Source organism: Benincasa hispida, chromosome 3 (assembly GCF_009727055.1).
Source record: "Benincasa hispida cultivar B227 chromosome 3, ASM972705v1, whole genome shotgun sequence".
Classification (NCBI taxonomy): Eukaryota; Viridiplantae; Streptophyta; class Magnoliopsida; order Cucurbitales; family Cucurbitaceae; genus Benincasa; species Benincasa hispida.
The window spans coordinates 72,876,344-72,886,020 of NC_052351.1; positions in this window are offsets into that span (position 1 = coordinate 72,876,344).

Here is a 9,677-nt window from a genome sequence, read left to right on the forward strand (position 1 = left end):
CTTCATTCTCCGTAGATACTTGAGGATGTTCTTAATAGCGGTCCAATGATCAAATCCTTCATTCTCTGTATGTCAGGTCTAGTACATAACATCGGATACATTAGGGGATCCGTCTCATTTCCTCAACCTCTTGAAGACACTGTTTCTTAGACAATAAAACTTCATGTTTGAAATGGAGTAAACATCTCTTAGAGCTCTGCATCAAAAATTTGACAAGCATCTTGTCAGTGTATGATGCCTGAGACAGAGCTAGTGATTTGTTCTTTTGATCTCTAAAGATCTGAATTTCCAGAATAAACCGAGCCTCACTTAAATCTTTCATTTGGAATTGGGTCGTGAGCTAGTTTTTAACTTCAGTCAGTAAACCTACATCATTCACAATGAGTAGGATATCATCTACATACAACACTAGAAAAGTTATTGAACTGTTGATGATTCTCTTGTATACACAACACTCATCAACATTATGACCAAAGCTATAAGATTTGATCGTAGTATCAAATCTTATATTCCAAGATCGAGAAGCTTGCTTCAATACATAGATGGACCGATTAAGCCTACAAACTTTTTGCTCTTCATCTTGGGTTATAAATCCCTTAGGTTACTGCATATAAATGGTCTCCTCAAGATTGCTATTCAGAAAGGCAGTTTTGACATCCATTTGTCAGATCTCATAGTTATAAGATAAGGCAATGGGCAGGAGAATTCGGATGGGTTTTAACATGGCAACAGGTGAGAAAGTCTCCTCATAGTCAACTCCCTCAACCTGGGTATAACCCTTTGCCACAAGTCTAGCCTTGAAGGTTTGTACCTTTCCATCAGTACCTCATTTTCTCTTGTGATCAATTTGCAACCTATAGGTTTTACCCCATTAAGTTGATTTACAAGATCCCAAACTTAATTGAAGTACGTAGACCCCATTTCAAGATCTATAGCTTTGATCCATTCCTCTTTTTCAACATCCTCCTTTGCCTTCTTGTAAGATAATGGATCTTTAACATCTCTATCAGCTACCATAGCTAAGATTTATGATAAACCCATATAATTGATAGGTGGGTTCACAACCACCCCACTACGTGGAAGTTCCCTCAAAACTGGAGGTGGATTTAACCTACTAGATGATCCAACTTCAACAACTCTTGTTGAGGTGTTGGGTTCTTCAATAACTCTTCTAGAAGTTTCAGTAGTTTCTTTGGAAATTTCATTCAACACAATCTTACTACAGGGCTTGTGCTCCCTCACGTGGTCTTCTTCTAGAAAAGTAGTGTTTGTCGATACAAACACTTTATTTTCTTTAGGGTCGAAGAACTTGTCGGGGTTGATGCCCTAAAGTCTCGTGTCCTGTAGTTTGTAAACAGTTTGTACAAACGCTTGTATTGTTAATATATGATATTTACTTCACATCTTGTATTTTTGCTCAGTTACTTGTTTTATTTGCTTTACCACATACCAATAAACATAAAATCCCTGGTTATTTATATGTGACTCAAGCATGTATGTGGTGACATACAAGTGGATCATGTCTTGAGTGATAACCAAAATGGTCTGTAGTATATGGATATAGGAGGAAACCTTATCCTGGTAACGCTTGTGGAATGGTCACAAGTGTGTGACTTGTCAATAGATCGTATGATCCTGATTATCGTGTTGGGGACATGAAAGTGGGGGCGCCTATACAAAGAGTTTGTATAAGACCTGACCACGAAGTGTTAATGTCTCGTTATAGAACACCGTTAATGACAGATACTTCACTTCACTAGGATGACCATAGGTAACATGATCTCAATCCTAAGTGATTGGAAACTCCCTGCATTGAGGGCGATCCTTTGTTTGTATGGTGCGAGTGGCCAGATCGTCGATTCAAACCTACCATTTTGGGGATTCTCTGATTGGGATTAGGAACTCAGCTACACAAGATGAAATTCACTTCTTCCTCGAGGCAGGGGTAAGTAGATAGATAGCTCCTTAAGGGCTGATTTCCGAGGCTTGAAACGATGTGCGCCACAACCTTCTCTTGACCCGAGAGGTGTTCACACATAGTTAGACTATGTTGTATTGTTCATTAGAGGAATCAGTGGTACTTAAGGAGTGAGATGTAACTACAAGGGCCAAACGATAATTTTGCCTAGCTTTACTTACGAGCATCTGTGAAGGGTCATGTACTCAGGATTGGTTATATCCGTGGACACAGAAAATATCTGTGGTAAGAACAGAGTTTAAGCTGTTGGGTCTTTAGTGAAATGCCTAACAGTTAATGGATGGTGGATCTCTTCGGCTAAAAGTTTAGTCCTATTCACGGACCGTTGGAGCTTCGAGCCACAAGTCCATTAGGTCCCTGGTAGCTTGGATTAAAGTCGAGAACTAGTGTTTTGGGATAATTTGAAATGTTCAAATTGACAAGAGAAAGTTTGATTATATATGATATAATTAGACTGGATTGAAATTATATACCTGTTATAATTGGCTAAATGTATGAGATACATTAGTTTGGAGGAAATTAGATATAAATATAATTTATATCAAGTAGAGGAGAAAATACTATAGTAGATATGTGATATCAAACTATAGGATAAAAATATAATATAATTATATTAATTAATTAATTAATTGGTTAATTATATGATAATTAAGCCAATTTTCACGTTTAGATGTGGGTTAGTGGGGAACGTCAGTTATTATAACCGATGAGTTAAAATGAAAAATGTTTTCATTTTACACGCCCCCGAAGGTCAATCATCCAGAGAATTCATGAAGCGTGCGTTGGAGAATTCTAAGCGATCGCTTAAGAAAATCGAGGGATTATACGCTAGCTCTTCTCCGCCTAAACGATCGTCCTTCGCGCATCTAAACGATCGCACACTGTCGCCTACACGATCGGATAGCTTCTCTAAACGATTGTATAGTGTGCCGATTTTACTACACGATCATGTACCTTTTCCTAAACAATCGTTTAGTAAATCCTACACGATCGTTTAGCTCTTCCTAATCGATAAGCATTTCTGCTATGCAATAGCGTTTTCTTCCCTTCCACTTGCTTATCGCCTACACGATTCGTGTTCCTCTTTCCTCTACAGAATTCACCAAAGCCCACCTTTGGGTTTTCACTCCGAGAATACCCGGGCTCTTTAGTGGTGGTGTCGTCCCCGCAGCGTTCATGTTCGTGCGATTGTTCGTGCTGATTTTGTTGACGCTATTGCTGGGCACTGGTAGATTGCGTGGAGGGTTTCCGCTGCGTTGGAGTTTCGAAGTGTGAAGAACATCTTCAACTGGTATGGAATTCTTTCCCTTGTTGATTTCTTGTTCAAAGCATGCCGTTAATTAAGATTGGTTGCATAACTATATGTGTCGAATGTATATTGATGTTTTTCAGTCACTGTGAGATCGGAGCGATCCGAACGCACTCATGGAACTCTCTGTTATGAGATCCTTCAGAAGTAACCACCTCTCGTTCCTTTGGGATAGCCTACAAATAGGCATAGCTTTGAACGAGGTTTCAGTTTCTTAGGATTTGCCTTAAGCACATGTGTTGTAGGTCTTGAAAAGAGCTATTTTCTTAGTATTAAATCCCCCAATTCTATTTCATTAATTTGCTTAAAATGTCTATTTAATAGGTAAAATCCAATCCCATAAACAATGGAGTCATCACAAAGAATATGGAGCTAAATCGAGCCAAAATAGACCAAAAGGATCACTTAAGAAGAAGAGCAAATTCAAATTACCACTTTGTCCCTCAAAAGGATCAAATTTACACAATTCAGCAATGCTCAGAGCGTCGCAAAGCTCTCTTCATAACGTAACCCAATGCTAGCTCAACATTAAAGGACAGAATGCTACATTTTACTACAAAACAGGGCAGCGTCGCAATGCTCTACGCAGCATTGCAATGCTCCAGAGAATGACGAAAAAATAAAAACATGACCTTGCGCTTGCGCAAGTGAGCGTTAGACTCCATAATCGTAGGGTCGCAATGCTACGACCCTCTTCAAGGCAAAAAGCTTTAGTTTCAGACTTCATAGAAGAGGAGAACTTCACTTTTTTTTAGAGAGATTTCGATTTCCACGAACACTAGAGCTATTCTTTTGTAATTTTTTTGAGAGATTCTTTCAAAAGTACTTCATTCTTTGAACCATTTATGTAATTCTCAATGGATTTCTTGAAGAATTTACATCTCCATGATTAGGAAAATCTTTTTCTTGGGGAATTATGTAGATTAGCATTTTCTTGAGACTTTTCTTTGAACTTTTTCATGTAATTACTTGTTCTTGAATGTTCTTGATGAGATTTTGAATGAAATTGATTAAAAATGAATTGACAACTCAAATTTAATTGATTTTTGTATGCAAAATTACATGGTTCCATAAAAAAATTGTAATTAGGTTGCAAGAATTAGTAATCTTGATTGAAAGTTGGACTTCCTTTCCTATTTTCTTGAAAGAACCTACTAATTCAGAATATTCATATAATCAATCTTGAATTTTCAGTCTTTTGATTTCAAGAATTGTCATTGTTAAGTAAACCCATGAGTTTAATGCAATTTAGGAACTAATTGTGGAATGTCTTTAGGAAGCAATTAAGAACTAAATTTTAGTTGATTGTTTAATTGGCTAATTAGGGCATTAGGGTACTTCCTTAATGAAATATGAAATAACTTAATTGCATGAATTTTGTTAAGTCCATGATAGAACTTGCTAAATTACATAAAATTCCCAAGATTCAGTTTCTCATTGAAATTTATTACATAATCTCTCTCATTTCTCTCATTACTAAAATTTTCCTATCAATTCTTGCATTTACTTTGATTTTAATTAGTTTTTTTACAAAAGAACCCCACAATTGTTATCTTTTCAAATTCACATTTCATTTTTGGCCAATTTATAGAGGTTCCTTTGAGATCGACCTCTTACACCATTATTGCTACGTGTTAGTTTTAGTTGTAATTTGAGTATTATAAATTTCATTTATTTTGGGTTAGATAGAATTAACGACACCTATTTTTTGCCCAAATAGCTGGGCAACCCCTAGATTCTAAAATGATGTGAACTAGCTTTACGACCATTTCATAACTCCAAAGGTGTTATCATAACAGTCTTGGATGAAGCACAGTTCTTAGGTGCCAACGGGTTCTATACTGTAAAACCCCAAAACGAATCAGGTAAGGAAGCGTAACTCATCATAGACCGAACCATATCCAACAAGGTTTTATTTCTCCTTTATGATATACCATTTTGCTGAGGTGTACCAAGTGTTGAGAGTTGGGATACAATTTCATGCTCTATCAAATAGTTCTAGAATGTAATGTAAAAAAAAAAAGTTTTCACCTCGATCAGATCGAAATGTCTTAATTGTTTCATTCAATGCATTTTCAACTTCGCTTTAAACTCTTTAAAATTTTTAAAGGATTTAGACTTATGTTGCATCAAATAAACATACTCATACCTTGAATAATCATCAATAAAGTTGATGAAATATTCAAACCCTCCTCTTGCTTTTATATTCATCGGACCACGGAGGTTTGAATATACAAACTTTAAGGGTTTTTTTTTTCCTATGACCTTTTCCAATAAAAAATCTTCTAGTCATTTTGCCTTTAAGGCATAACTCACACACAAGTAAAAAGTTTTCTTCTAACTCACTTAGAAGTTCATTCTTTACCAATCTCTCAATCCTATTGAGATTGATGTGCCCTAATCTTAGGTGCCAAAGTTGGTCATTTTCTTTAGGAGAAATTTTAAGTCTTTTATATTGAGTTACTGCAATTTTAAACATTTAGTGTTAAGGAGGGCTTTAGTCGCTAACAGTCTTAGCACATATAGATTTTTTTCCAGCTTAGTAGAATAAATATTGATACCATTATTTGAAATGAACACTTTATTTACAGAGAATTGAATACAATAATTTTGTTCTAACAAACACTTTACAAAAATTAAGTTGTTTTTTAGACCACGAACAACATATACATTCTCAAGTAAAACATATTTATTTTGTAAAGTCAGCTGGAGTTCTCCCGTTGCCACAGCTGAAACGACGTGCCCAGTTCCAACACGCATCGTCATCTCCCCAGCTTCCAGTTGTAGTCAGGAACTAATTCTATAAAATGAAGAACAAAAATGGTTAGTTATGCCTGGATCAATTATCTAGGCAAAATCATCATTCTCCACTAAATAGGTCTCCAATACAAGTAAATCATATTTATCTTGCTTGGTCTTCTTCTTTTCTGCCAAGTATTTGGGACATTTTCTCTTCTAATGTCCCTCGTGGTTGCAATGGAAACAGATTTCCTATGCACCCTTGGCCTTCTTACCCTTCTGAGAAGTAGTTGGTAGGTTAGCTTTCCCTTTTCCACTTTTCTTCTTCTTCCACTTTTTGGTTCTGGAAGAAGAAGAAATAAACTCAGTTCCAAAGGATGATGGAAGAAGAAGAAATAGACTCAGTTCCAAAGGACGATCCTCTATAGAATTTCTTCGAGGATGAGGCAACATTTGCCTCTTTTTTGTTCCTTGCCTTTCATCAAGGACTGAAAAGTTTGAAGCTCATTGAGTAAGGTGGTCAGACTATAGTCAATCATGTTCATAACAACATTGCTACGGAATTAAAAGAAAATTTCAAGTACAGATTCCAAAATGAAGCTAACCTGACTGGCTTCATCAATGACAGACCCATTCATCTTCGCCACGTTGAAGTCGACCATTATGTTGAGAACATGTTCTCTAACAAATGCCCCTTCTTACATACGAGCAGTGAAGATGTGTTTAAGAGCGTCGTGCCTGAGTTGTGAAGATGGTTGTCCGAACATCCCTTGCAGGGACTCCATGATCTCACGGGCAGTGATCATGGGCTCATGCTTCTTAGCCAAGACTTTTGAAAGGCTTACCAAAATATATACTCGGGCCTTCTCGTTTGCCCGTGTCCAATGCTCGTATGCCTCTCAAACATTTTGAGTGAAATTGGGAGCATGAATAGGCGGACAGTCCTCCATTAGGACAAAACAGAGGTCACCGATGATGAGTATAGTGTTGATTGTGTTTTTCCAGGTTGTATAATTTTTGCTCTTTAGTTTGTCAGCAGCAAGTAGATTTAAAGTCGTGGAAGTCATAATAAATTGCTGAAACTATACAAATTATTTATATTAGTACATCTTGCATTAACCTATTTAGAAAAACCAATCAATTTTAGAAAAATAATCGAATACACTCTAAGTGACATCTATTTTGCATTTATGCTTCACTGGGAAAGGAAAAAATTCATCGTAGGTGATCAGGTGCCCCTTCACTGAAATGAGACTATCTCAACCAATAGATAGAACAACTCCATGTTACTGTAACTATCAATCATCATTGTTCGTTCCTGAAATAGTTAAACTCACTTAACATTTTTTGTAAGTGCAACCTTTCATTTTAGATTCTAGAGTTCCGCCATAATGAGCCAACTGTAAGAAAAAATTGATTGGGGCAAAAAACTAAACAAACCCTTGTCTGTTTCTAGAGTTTGAATAAAGCATCATGAAAAATGCTATTCGTAGGGGGACACTCATGGTGACTCGAGGTCGAGCATGAAACTTTACCTCAAACTAATGAGAGAGACCGAGGGATTAGTTGACACTTGTCCCTCTTCCACTTACTATAAACACTCTCTCCATTGATCTACAAACACTATTTATAGGGGAACACTCAAGGTGTCTCGAGGCCGAGTATAGATCTCACGATATGAACATTTAGGGAGAGATGTGAAGAGAAAAAAATGAAATATCATATACCCCATTTTCCTCCCCCTGATCATTTTACCTAGGGTTAATTAACTTAGGAAAATCTGGCTATTGATTTTAACTAAGTGTTTGTTTAATTAGCCCAAAAGTAACACTTACTTTGGATAGTTAAACAACTTTGATTAATGTTTATTAAACATTCTAAACAACTTTAATCAAACATTGCATGTTTGTAACAAATCTATTTAATTCACCTTTCCAAGTAAGTTCCTTGGTAGCGGTGTTATGTTTCTGTCAACTTAAATACCCCTGCCTAGACAGAACAAACCTTAGACAAAAGGGTTCCTTATAGATATATTTGTTACAAATTTAATCTTTTAATTAAGAATCAATTTAATCCTATTAAATCAATTAAAAGATTAAACTTAAATTTCTAATCTCATTAGAAAAGTGATCTTAGGTATATATGAATCATATTTTAAAACTATTTTAAAATATGATTTTACCCTAAGGTTTGCATGCAATTATGAATTATTGATTTTAATTTCTAATTTCATTTAATTACTTTTATAAAAAAAATGAAATTAATTAAAATCATACATTGCATGTGAAAGCATACTTGGGTAATATTATAACAATTATAAAATACCCTAAAGTGGTGACATACTTCATATAATTCCATTTCATTACTAACATACATAACATTTATATACTAAAGTAATGAAATAAATAATAACATACATATTCAAACATACATCCATACACTATATTATAACTTTTATAATATAATTAGGGGTGTTAAATTGGGAAAAGGATATTAGGAAATCACCCTTGAAGATCCAATTTTTCCACGTTTATCCTCTCTGCAAAATCACGAACTTGAAACCCCACAATGGACACCATCACTTAAATTCCTCTGTATTCTCTAGGATGAGAATCCAAGAGTGTGTGCGCTTTGGATTTTTGGTGAGGGAAAGAATTAAAAGAGTAGAGAGATTGTGAGAGATCAAAACTTTTTACAGAACTCTTTCTGTAACAAAAATAGAAAGAGGAAGAAGATGAAAAAAAACCAATTTAACCCCTCTTCCCACTAACACGTAGTAGAGAGAAAAACCAAGACAGGGTTAGTCATAGTTGGACACATGATTTATTGTTCATTAGATGGATCAATGGTAATTAAGGAGTTAGATGTAACTATAGGGGCAAAACAGTATTTTGACCTAGTTGTACTTACGAGCAGTTTGTGAAGAGTCATCGCACTGTTGATTGGTTATATCTAATAGACACATAAATATATTTGTAGTGCGAAGAGAGTGTAGTTGTTGTGGTCTTTAGTGAAATGCCCAATAGTTAATGGATGTTGAGTAAATTAATTAAAGAGTTTAATTTAATTATTATTCAAGTACCATTGAAGCTTCAAGCTATAGGTTCATGCGATCCCCTCTGTAGCTCAACGAGGATTTATAAGAATCAATTTTAGATTAATTTGAATTGTTCAAAATTAAATTGAGGGAATAAATATATGTGATAATTAATTTAATTTAAATATCTGATTATAGTTACTATAATGTATTTGATACATATTAATTATAAAGTTGATTTGAGAGAAAATAAAATTTGAATATGATTCAAATATTAATTATGGAAATTGGATTCATATAATTAAATTTAATATAAATGGATTTGTATTAAATATTGTTGTTGAGAGAATTAAATTATAGGTATATTTGTTTGGATACAATATTAAACTATAGGTTATATGTTATATTTGATTTATAACATATAGTTTATATATTATTATATGATAAAGTGATTATCATATAACCCTCCCCCCCCCCCCCCCCCCCCCCCCCCCCCCCCCCCCCCCCCCCCCCCCCCCCCCCCCCCCCCCCCCCCCCCCCCCCCCCCCCCCCCCCCCACCCCCCCCCCCCCCCACCCCCCCCCTCCACCCCCCCCCCCCCCCCCCCGCCCCCCA